We start from the raw sequence: 12,670 nt of genomic DNA, 5'->3' as shown, positions 1-12,670 counted from the left end.
GTATAAGGCATCTCTTCATTTTCCTGGAAGATATCGTAGTGATCTCGTAATAAAGGAATGGTTTTTGTGCCAGCACCTTTTATGACATATAGTTTGGCGCTATATTACAAAGTTCACATGGTACCAACAGAAGTAAAGATCTTTTCCGTAAACAATGTTTAATGAAATTGAATTTTTTTATTTTGAATGGTTTCCCACTGTTTCAAGTCAATGGCAAGGGGTCAAGCACCAAGGTTGGGACAGTTGGCATCGGATGACGGCATAATGTTGTGACAGCGTAGATTGAAAGGCTTTTACCGGCAGTGTAGTCGTGCTTCTCTGCATTCAGCTCGATCTTTTAAAGCGTTGTTTTCTTCTAGAAGCCGCCTTATTTGAGCAGCGTAGGGGCTGCATGAGTTGATCAGAAATTGAAGGGACATTAAAAGTAAATATTATGTCCACCTAAAGTGAGATATTCGTACTCGAGAATCTCTACCGTGTCAATGTTCTTGCGAGCAGAGACTTCCTAATCGAGAAATTGAGGTGAATGCAGGACATAATTTGAGACTCCCTCGGCACATTCAAGAACATGCTCGATGATGTCAGGTAAATTGTCACTAATATTCATTCACTTGATGCAAAAAACATCCTCCTATTATAAGACGAACTAAAGTAAGACGTCAAAATGCTGCTTGTCCAGTTCTATTTAATTTTTAGAAAAAAGAACTCTTTCAAATTACCCTTTACAACGACGCAGGCGGTCGATAGGTTTCCTTTTCGCTCAACCTTGTGCCGCTCAAGCTTTCGCGTTTCGGCAGTTTCGTTATCGCGTAACGCTGCGCTGGTTTTGCTGACTCGCGAAACCCGCACATAGTGCAAGTAGCAGAGAACTCAACTTCCATGTGATGTCACGGGATGCCCGAACAGTCTACGCCACTTGCCATGCCAAGAGCCATGCCCTATGGTAGCCACTTAGCGCAAATGGAATTCGCTTTACAAAGAGGCATGCCACTTAAGCATAGACAGGATGCCACCTTTGTCGTGTGTGCCTGTGCTTAGCGTTTTTTTATAAGCATACAACTTTGCCGAACATTTGCCCACTACCCCAAAAAGTGCTCCAGTGACGCCTCTGCCTTTACAGGTTCTACACCGCAGCAGTGAGGCCTAAAGCGGGAGATGTGTTCGCAAGTGACCGCAGGCATCATCAAATGGCTGAGGAAAGATACACAAAAGTATTGGGAGCCAGTGAAGTTAAGCGCCGCCGAATAAATACCACGGGGGAACACTTGAAAAGTTGACGCACCTTGTGAGCTCAGAGTTCTACCAATTCTTGGGGAGCCATATGGCACTCTATTGTCGCAAGAGAAAGGGAAGGAGGTGGAAAATGTTTTCTCGAGCACGTTGGCATGGCCGGTCGCTTGTGCGCTGTGACCACTGTACTGACAGATGAGCTAAACAGCTCTCTGCGCTCAGAAATATATTGCGCTGAAAAATGTCGCCCAGACCTGTCGCAGCAGTTCTGCGATGCACGGCTTACGCTGCAGGTAAATGACGTCAATCGGGCTCTCGAAAAACGCGCGAGAGAAAGTGCGCAGTATAATGGAAGATTCAGGAGCTTGAAAATTAGGAGAAGTTGCCTTACAGATATTTTCTTCTTCTTGGAATTCCGATAGATTTTTGGGTGATTTCCTGATTAGCTTGTCATTGGGAAATATTTCGACACATTTCAATATTTGCCTAAACGGTGTGCAGCGTATTGTCTCTGTGCAGATAAGCAATGCTCCCACACTTGCGCCCCCCCCCCCCCCCCCCCGTTTTCAATATCATCACACATATATAGCTACCACGCACGAATCTTCGGTTGCTAGAATATTCTTGAACTTACTTCGGCAAAGCCTGAATGCATAGATGATAGAACAAACTAAGTACTTTACAAGTTTTAAGAAACGTCTGCAATATTCTCGTGAGAAATTTCGTAAATTTACAGTGGTATGAACGTTACAGGTCTGAATGAAGCTACTGGTCGTGCATGTTGTATCGCGAAACAAAAGCAATTTTGAAAAAAGGCTCTAATTATTTTCAATATAATACGCTCAACATTTATCGGCAGATTTGCACACGAGAGCCATGCATAAAATTTTCTAGGTAAAGCATGTTTGTACGACTAGCAAGTATACGCGTTGTATGGAATAACCCCGCAGGGGCGTCTGCGTCAGCAGGCGTTTGGTGTGTTGCGACACGACGTACCCGACCATATGAAGGTTGGACCCTCCCGCGTGTAGCCGTACGCGGGAAAAGGGGATCCTGGGGGTTGAGCCAATGCCGGGTGTTCGGACCTTTACGGCCCCTCGGCGGCGGCATCACACCCCTTTGGCCTCGGCTTCACGTAGACGGCACCCCCGAATCACCCACCTGGGGGAAATCGGCAGTCGCCTTTCCTGTCTTTATCTCTCACTTTTTGACCTTTCCTGTCTTCTTCTCTCTTCGATTTACTTCCTTTCTTCACGGCGGCAAGGGTTAACCTTCTCTAGCTATCGTACCTTGGGCACATCATATATGGTTATAGTGACGGCGTACGGCTGGCGTCGTGCAGGCTTGTACGCAAGCTCTGCCACGTCCCCTCGTTGGGCTGCGTGGTCGGCAGTCGGTGCTGTTGCCGAATTTGTATGTATTTTCATGGAAACTTCCTTCCCCCCACTTCCTGATCACCCTCAGAAACGAGGGCGCACCGAAGATGTTTTATAGTTTTTTGCAATCGTACACAGAATTTCCCCCGTTTTCATGTCATCCAGTCTGATAAGCCTGAGACGACGGTGAGAATGATCTCACTCTTCGTAGTCTCGAAATATCTGACGGAAGTCTTTGGTCCCGGATACAAAGCATCGAAAATGGCTAGCCAATAACTTCTAGAGCTCTGCGATCAGAAACAACATGAAAAACTGTCCAAACTTGTATCCTTTGGGGGTGTTTCACTCACAGTGACCCCTCACCATACCATGAACACTACCCATGGCGTTGTATCCGATACGGATCTGCTAGAATTGTCTGAAGCTGAACTTCTAGAGGATTGGAATGATCAAAACGTGATCAATGTTAAAAGAATTAAAATAAGACGTGACAGAAAAGAAATTGATACGATACACCTAATACTTACATTTGGTTCAAGCAACCTACCCGACACTATTGAGACAGGGTATGTGAAAATCCAAGTGAGACCATACATCCCAAATTCCCTACGATGCTTCAAGTGCCAGCGATTCTGTCATAGTTCACAGAACTGTGGAGGCCGCCAGACCTGTGCGAAATGCAGTGCCTACGAACATCTCTCTGAATCATGTCAAAACTATCTCCACTGTGTAAACGGTGATGGGGAGCGCGCTGCGTACTCGCGGTGCTGCCATTCGTGGAAAAAAGAAAAAGAAATCGTAACAATTAAAGTAAAGGTAAATATAAGTTTCAAAGAGGCACGCAGGCAGGTATCCTACCTGCCCACGAACTCTTTTGCCGATGTGACATGTCCGGGGGCAGCGACACAAAGGCTTCCGGCGGCTGTCCGACCCACAAGCAGTGAGGCGGCAGCTACGCCATCTGCCCCCGGCGCGGTTGCAGCTAGCGCTGGTCCACCATCCCAGCAGAAGGGACCATCGACCCCAAAGGTGGACGCAACCAAGTCTGCCTCAACCTCCCAGGCCCCTTCCAGCGCTGGCAACAGCCGACGCAGCCAGATCCCACAGGGAGCGCCATCGACCTCCGGGCTGAAGTGCGCAAGGGTCTTGCCTTCCGAAGCGGGACTCCCTCGGAAAACTTCTCGCTCGCAAGAGCGCGTGTCCGGCGCCTCACAAGAGGCAATGGACACTACACCTATCCTCACGGCGCACCAAGCGCAAAGGAGCGGCGAGGCTTCCTCGAACGCTCCAGAAAGAACAAAACCCCCGTTACAGGGCATCGAAAGAGCTCTGTAATGTAATCTCTATAATCTCTGTAATTACTACTTCTGTTTCTGTACACACAGCACCTATTTACTTGCAATATGGATACACAAATTATTCAATGGAACGTCAGATGCCTTCTTAGAAACCTTGATGGCGTGCAAGAACTCATCCATGAACACAATCCAAAAGTGACGTGTTTACAGGAAACACACCTAAAATCAAAACACACAAACTTTATCCGACAGTATGTTACGTTTCGCAAAGATCGCGATGAAGCTGTCGTATCATCGGGTGGTGTTGCCATTGTTATTCGTAAAAGCATTGCGTGTCAACTTTTACAGCTACAAAGGCCTCTTGAAGCAGTGGCGCTTCGAGCTGTTCTCCTAAACAAACTCATCACCATTTTCTCGCTTTACATACCCCCACATTACAAATTAAATAAGCATAAATTTCAGTCCTTTATAGATGAATTGCCAGAACTTTATGTCCTTGGCAATTGCAATGCGCACAGCTGCCTGTGGGGCGACTCTCGTATAGATGCGCGAGGTCGCCTTGTTGAACAGTTCCTTTTCCCTTCTGGTGCGTGCCTTCTGAATAAGAAGGAACCCACATATTACTGTCTTGCAAACAGAACCTTTTCTTCAATTGATCTCAGCATAGTCTCCCCGTCTCTACTGCCTGAACTTGAATTGGAAGTTACCAACAATCCTTACGGGAGCGACCACTTCCCCATACTGCTAAGAACATCTAAAGAAAACGAATATCCACCACAGGCTCTTAAGCGATTGATTGATACAGCCCACTGTGAGAAATTCCGAACTCTCACTAGTATCTCATGAGAGTACATGTCTTCTTTAGGAATTGATGCTGCTGTGCAGTATTTTACCGCCTTCATTATAGATGCCACATCGAAACGCATACCTGAAGTAAGTGGCTTGGCATGCAGACCGCGTGTCCCGTGGTGGAAAGACGAATGAAACAAAGACGAATGGCTCGTAAGAAACAGAACAAAGCGTCGGGGTTGCTACGCGCTTCTCCCACTGCAGAGAATCTCATCAACTTTAAGAAAGTAAAGTCCCAAGGCAGGAGAACCCGCCGACAGGCCAGAAGAGAAAGTTGGCAGAAGTATTTATCGAGTATCAACTCGTTTACAGAGCATGCCAAAGTCTGGAAGAGGGTTAATAGGATAAGATGGCGACAAACATATTTACTCTCATTTGTAAACACACAGGGCGATACACTGCAAGATCAGGCGGACTGACTTGGGGAGCACTTTGAGAGCGTGTCAAGTTCAACCCATTATTCGCAATCCTTTCTCAATTATAGACAAATAGAAGAATGTAAGCCACTCATAAGAAAATGTCGACAGAATGAACCGTACAACTGTCCTTTATAATTGCCGAGTTGAGAGCTACCCTGAGCGCATGTAAGAGCTCTGCACCGGGATCTGAGAGAATCATGTATGAAATGATCAATAACTTACACAATGACACCAAAGTTACACTACTCACGATTTTCTTTACACAGCTCCCAACGTTACACCATCATTATTCGTCCCATATCTCGCTGCGTCGTCCTCAATTTGATAGAACCCTTTTCGTAAGCCTCCACGTTTCTGCCCCGTACGTGAGTACTGGTAAGACACAGCTGTTATACACTTGTCTCTTGAGGTATAATGGCAACCTGCTGTTCATGATCTGAGAATGCCTGCCAAACGCACCCCAGCCCATTCTTATTCTTCTGGTTATCGCTTCTTCCGGTCACTGCCTGCCCTAAGTAGATGTATTCTCTTACCACTTCCAGTGCCTCGCTACCTATCGTAAACTGCTGTTCTCTTCCCGAGGCTGTTAAACATTACTTGAGTTTTCTCCAGAATAATTTTTACACTTACCCCACTGCTTTGCCTCTCCAGGTAAATGAGCATGCATTGCAATTGGTCCCCTGAGTTACTAAGCAAGGCAATATCATCAGCGAATCGCAAGTCACATTTTCAGCACTCGCTTTTAAAGGTGGCATTGACGCCAATATCAAATGCAATGCAATGCTGCTCTTGAAGGCGCGCACGTAATGTTGACCTGCTACTATACACCAGTGTTCGGCAGTATCGAACATAATCGAAGATACATGTAGCTTAGATGCTATATTAGATACTCCTTCGGTATATTGTACCTGTATCATGATAAGTCTCGTAAGACGTGCATCAGTATCTGCATTTCTGATACAAGAAAGAATGCATTTCATCGAAACAGAGTTGGGCGAGTTGGTGCGGTTCCATCTTAACAAGAACTGCGCGAAGAAGACGTAGAAGAGCGCCTGTTCTTTGTCGTTTCTCTCTCGCTCGTCTACGTCTTTCTCGCGTAGTTTTTGTTAAGATGAAAGAATGTATTGTGTGCCTTGAAATACAAGGTACTGCTAACGCAACATCACCGTGTGGAACTATAAACGGTGGCTGAACTCAGCTTCTCAAGCTGATACTCCTGGCACTAAGCCATCTGAATAAAACCGGAGGCCACGACGTTCTTTTGTCTTTCCGTCAGAGTCCTCCAGCTGGGCCGGCGACGAGGTGTGGGCGACCCTACTAATGTGGAGCAAAGTTACAATACAGCTCTCAATGGCAGGCAACAAAACAAAGTTCGTGCCTTTCGCAACAATAATGACGCAACTTCCGTTTCTAACCAAAATGGTGTCACGTTATTTTTTGTTCCGCCGGAGCTGGCGCCTTAACTTAGCCTTGGCTTAAGATATCGACTATGAAGAAAAGGCTTTGGTGTGCTGTCCACCGCAGGAGAAGTAAATGGCACGATTTCGATGCCTGGTTAAGGCGCGCCTTTTTTAACCAATATTTTACAGATTTTATTTTAGTCAGTGGTTTAGGACAACACTGCAATGATGATTACTGCGAATTAACGCAGCTGAAATGATTTTGTAGCAGCTGCCAACGGAGTGATTAGCACGTTCACATGCGGCCAAGAATACACCCAGCAAAACTATGACGCACGCCATTGAGTAGTGACGCTGCTAACACATGCCTTCAAGTACGGCTTAAAAGTTTTGGCAGTTGAACTTGGGAAGCAGTGTTGCTCTCACAAGCTGTGCCTTCGTAATGTAGGCATGGCGCCCTACATCGTGCCCAGTGACACCTAAATGTCACTGGGCACGCCAAAACCGAAGGGTCGACATAAGCGCCAGGGCTGACACCCGGCAGGGCAACTTCGTCGCTGTCCTCGGCTGTCTCGGCCGTCGAGGGGAACAAATGGTAGCCGTGCGCACCCGGAAACGAACGCTGGAGCGATGGCAATCTCGGGGTCTCGGCTCGGGCGGGATTCATGTCGGCCTTTTCAGATATTTCCGACTGCTCGGGGTGTTCCTTGCCTACTGCAGACTGTTGCTACCAGTGGAACGAGGCCTGTCTACGGGTAGCATATCCGCTTCCACTGCGTCACTTGGCGCTGTAGAGGTGTCGTCACTTCTGTCTGGACAGGCTTCTTGTGGTTGGCCATCCAGCAAGCGTAATATGCTGAAGACTACGGATAGGGAACCTTGGGCTCCGTTGTCCCCGTGCTGGCTAAGCAGGTCCAGGTATTTGAACTCGGGCTCGAATGGTTCTTCTAGGTCGCGGAGAAGAGCTGGTGACCAGGCGACTGAGGTACGTCTCGACAGATTCCAGGCTGACTCTGCGAAGCCTGGATGGAAGATCTCCACGGTGCCGTCGCTTCGTATGTGGGCGTTCGGTTCCCTCTGCTCCAGTTCCGTAGCCTTTTGGAAGATGATTTTGAGGAGGACAGAACGCAGTAGGCATCGACGCTGTTCACTGAGCCCGTCTATCTTGCTCTTAGTGATCGCGAGGAACAAACCGACATTTAAGCCCGAAGTCAGGTCCCATTCGACCATGATTTTCGCTTACGAGAGCGCCGTTAACGGGCCGTGAGCACGACCAACCCGTTATAAGCGTGTAACTAGCGAAGATCTTTCTGGAAGCTTGGCTGCAAGTTCTACCATCACAGTTGCGTTAGCATCCGTTATGAAGAAGGGGTGTCACTGCTAGCTCCTTGGCAAAGGGAGGCGTTGGAAACGTGTAAGGTTGGATAAACAAAATTGAGGCCAGTGTCAAAACTGTCACGCGCAGTGCAAGTCAGCTCGCTATCGTGCATTGTTTTCATATAGCCAAGAGATAGAGCGAAGCACTGCACTGGAAGCAGCACATCGCCTAATGCTCCTTACGAACCGTGTCTCACGCGGCCTCAATATTTGACAATCGAGCAGATAGGAACGGGGCGATCGCAAACTTGTCTTTCCAACTACTGTCTTCAGCGGTAAATTTTATTTAGTGCTGCTATAGCTGACTTTTTGAATAAATTATTTATCGGGCCTGCGATGACGCTTGTGCTACTTTTATTTCGCTCCGGCGTACTAGGGCTATTTCTCGTGTTGTGGAATAACCTTTTGCGGTCTAATTTAGTTTACACGCTGCGATGTCGAATTTGCCGTCGGTTAAAGTACACGGGCAAAGGAAATAACAACCATGTGCGGGTTTTATATGACGGACAGTCCGTAGCTACGCCTCTTATGCGAGTGCGAGTTCTGTGGTGGTCTTACGCTCCAGCTATTTTGGCATAATAGTATTCCTGTGAAAGCTTGTCCACTCGTTTGTAGGTCCAGCTCAACTGTGCTAGCAGCAACTAACGAGGGAAAAAGTCTACTGAAGGTTGGGATCCTACGCTTATGCTTCATCAGAGCGCTCAACGCCGGGACAGCCGTGATCGATGTGACGGCTCCTGCAGGTGCCCATAGTTGCCCATAAATAGGGGTTTTAGGTGCCTAGTGCTGACAGCGTCACCTGGGTAAAATAATACAGAAGCTAATTTATTGTCACCATTTCCCAATATTATGGTAATATAAGGAACGGCAAAGAGGGGAAGCCGCAGCAGCCGCCTCAAGTTGTGCTTTTGTGCTATATGTTACAACACTTCGAGAAGTTGCAGGCTAAAAATTATTTGAAAATCCCCACTGGGCGGTTTTCCAGATGTCTACTGCAAAGGTCCCAATGTGGTCCTTGATTTCTTGCACTAGTTACTCCAGTATATCTAATGTATTTTTAGAAACATGACAATATGGACAAATCTAGCGCTGTCCAGCAGTATATACACGAGCAGATGTTCCCGAGAGAGATTAATGAAGGCTCAAAGCGCTGCTCGAAACAAACTATTCCCAGCGGCTGAACACGTAAAAGTGGTTATCTACCGAAATATTTTAATCAACAAAATACATTTGGTTCAAGTTGAAGTCTGTGAAGTGCGCTGAGCCCATTTTCGTTAAGCAACGTCATAAGCTCCGGCCTTCGAGCGTACTCTAGAAAGAATTACATTCTGCAGAAACCGTCCGCGAAAACCGTAAGTTCCAGAAAGATAGAGTTTTGAAGAATCGTCAGCCGGCAAAGCTAATTCGTTTACGTGCTTTTTTCACGTGGGGCTTTCGGAGTGACTACGTCGCCTCGTGTGTAGAACCTTAAGAAGCGCGTTTTCCAGCCGAGCTGAAGCTTTCTTATATTTGTGGTTTTCATACATCTCTTCTTCCTCGTTCTTTGGCTCTACTTGTTTTTCGGGTCGCCGCAGTATAAACACTCGCGGTAGTGTCGGAGGTTATGGATGCAATTTCTGAGAGGGACACCATAGTGTTAATATCGCCTTTCGCTACTGTTGTACGTGTGTGGCCTTGTGACTTCACAGTCACGACGACCTTCGTCACCGTGGTACAGTCTGATGAAATAGATGTCTAATTTTCGCCGGAGGGGCTTTCACTTTTATCCTATTTCTGGGACTTAGGTGTCGAAGACTTACTTTTAATCCACTACCGACACAAACATGTATCGGTCTCCTCTTCAGCGACGGTGGGATTCCAAGTTTGGCTGGCGTGCTAGGAGCGTTAATAGAGCACCCCGACGACCAATGATTGCTGCAGAAGTTGTAGGAACTGGAGTATGCGTAATAGCAACTGTCGCATAGGAGCGATCTCCCGTTTTACGATGTCACGTGGGGCCTCAAGCGCCCTATGTTACTCCTCACAGTTGTCTAAATCCTCGCAAGCGTGCTTGGTGTGCGTTATGATGTCATGCAGTGCCCAAAAGTCATTGTCGCAGCAGCAACGAGAGGTACCTATCTTTTCATGAGAGCTGATGTGACATTTTGATTTGAACACACATCCCGCAGGGCACCAGATTTGCGCGTCTGTTATCCACGTGGCTGACGCAGCCATTCGCCAAATGCCGTCATGTCAAAAGGTTTCTCAACGTAGCATGAAAGCGGTGCCAGATTTTAAAATGCATAAGCATTTCTATGCCTTCTCAACGAGGAAACCGTCACGTAAGACGAGATGGCTTTCAAGATAGGGCTCGTGCGTCTGGCTTCAAGGCGAATTAAGTGACGAGAACACAGCGCACATGAAGCCTTCAGCACTCGGTGCACTGTGTGCCAATCGCAGATCGCTTTTCAGATATCGCCCGCGCGGCTGTGCCATACGCAGCCGCCTGCCTAAGTGACGAGAACAAAGCGCACAGCCACCGCCGGTGTACGATTGATAACGGTTCGACGCGATTGATAAAACGCTAAAGAGCGACAACAGGCTGTAATAATCGCAACGTCATCAGCGCTCCTGGTGTCGCCACCTGCAGCAGTTTGCTTGCGTCATCAAATCACCTTGCGCCGCCGTCCGCAGCAGTTCTTGTTGCCGCAACGCGTTGTCGTTTATATTGGTCAGATCAAGTTTCATAACATTTATAATGACACCAGGCTGCGTGGAGATGAGTAAGTGGCACAGTGCTTACGCATACTTAGACAACTTCCAGAGGAGTTTCTGTGCGAATTCTTTTTTTACCAAATTTTATTCCTTCGGTGTACAAGGCGCGCAGATCGTCGACTCAGGGCCGTCAACATGGAAGGCCCCAATCGCTGCGCAAACTGCGGAAAATTGTAACACCACCAAATGATTCTGTCAACGGCCCCCATTGCCCGCCGTGGTTGCTTAGTGGCTATGGTGTTGGGATGCTAAGCACGAGGTCGCGGGATCAATCGAATCCCGGCTACGGCGGCCGTATTTCGATGAGGGCGAAATGCAAAAACACCCGTGCACTTAGGTTTCGGTGCACGTTAAAGATCCCCAGGTGGTCCGAATTTCCGCAGGGTGCCACTACGACGTGCCTCATAATCAGATCCTGGTTTTGGCACGTAAAAGCCCATAATTTTTTTTAACCGTCCCCATTGCCATTTCTCCCAAATCTAGGAGACCGATCAAGACAAAATCCACTGCGTGAAGTTCTGGAAGTGCCCTGTGGTGGTGTACGGGGTTTATATTGGCCCAAGGGCCAGTAATGGCCAAACAGCGCCAAGAAATCGTGCGAGGTACTCGGTTGAGCATGCAATGGCAAACTGTATGGATGTAACTTTGGTGTATAGTGGCCTAAAACATTCGCTGTAGAATGCTCAAGAGCTACTGTATATGTAATAAAATTGTTACATGTAAGGTCAACTAAGGGCATAAAACATATGTGGCGAGGTGATTGTACGAATAAACTTCAAGAATACTCAGGTAGCACTATAATACCGCCTTTTTACGCAATGGCAGGGAAGCACGTGCTCTAAATACTACAATCACAGCAGTAGTCTCCAATAAGGGTCTGTGCTACGGATCACTTGTGTGGATAACATGTAGTAATGAAACATCATTTAAGAAGGCTAAAACTGATTGTCTATCCAAAATCAGGTCATTGCCAAGGAACATTGCTGGATGAAGTGCAGTTTGCTGACAGTATGGTAAACGAAAGTGCTTTTTTTTTCTTTGAGCTTCTATTTCACGACGCTCCAACAATAGGTGCAGGCCAGTCATCGCCGGGGAACAGAAATCGTTATGTACGGTATGTGTGCCCAATTCTTAGTACTGTGGGGTTCTCCTCCGTGCTGTTGGCACAAAGGAACGACAACACAGTAGTGCAAACAATCACAAGGCCATTTATTGCACCTTTCATAGATGAATGCCTGGTAGCCAACTTGCTATCCACAAAACATGCCGATGGGCGCGCGACAAATCTAGATGTCCGACTCACCGCGACCGGACAGCGAGCGAATATCTTCGCCCCATGCCGAATCCCAACGCCTGGTCGTTCGCGCGTACTGTCACGCGAACGGTGGCGCGTTCGAAGGCGGCCACGCGAGAAGGTCTCGCAGAAGCTTGCATCGGCGCACGCACGGCACGTCCGAGCTGCTTGCCGTCCCGCCGCCCAACAGGAAGCGCCTTGTATTTCGGCTCCCAAGTAACCCCGCCTGTCGGCGTCGTTAGCAGCGCAACACTCGCGCCATCTCTCGTACTGCGCCTCAACCACTCCGACCGCCGCGGGCGCCAGGCCACGCGAGCCGTGCGGGAAAACAACATATCAGGGGACGCGTGGGAGTCGCGCATCCCCAGAGTACACACTGGATGACTTCGGTTCATCCTGCTATATTGCGATAGCCATTATATGGACACTCCCGGCGCATTTATATCGGCGTTGGCGCCGTCGTGAAGTTCTGTATAAAGCTCAAGGGCGATAAAATCGTGCCCGCGCGCGGTGTGGTGTGTGTGCTTGTGAAACAGTGCGAGGGCGAGCCTGCGAACGCGGCTCAATGTCGCGTGCGTGAGCGATGGAGGAGGGACAGAAGCGCGCCCACGCGAGGCACGGGTGTGAGGCGAGGTAAGGGGGGGGGGGGAATGGTTTCTCCGGCGGCTGCTGC

This window comes from Dermacentor andersoni, chromosome 3, assembly GCF_023375885.2.
Source record: "Dermacentor andersoni chromosome 3, qqDerAnde1_hic_scaffold, whole genome shotgun sequence".
NCBI classification, from domain to species: Eukaryota; Metazoa; Arthropoda; class Arachnida; order Ixodida; family Ixodidae; genus Dermacentor; species Dermacentor andersoni.
Note: the sequence above shows the minus strand (reverse complement) of the source record.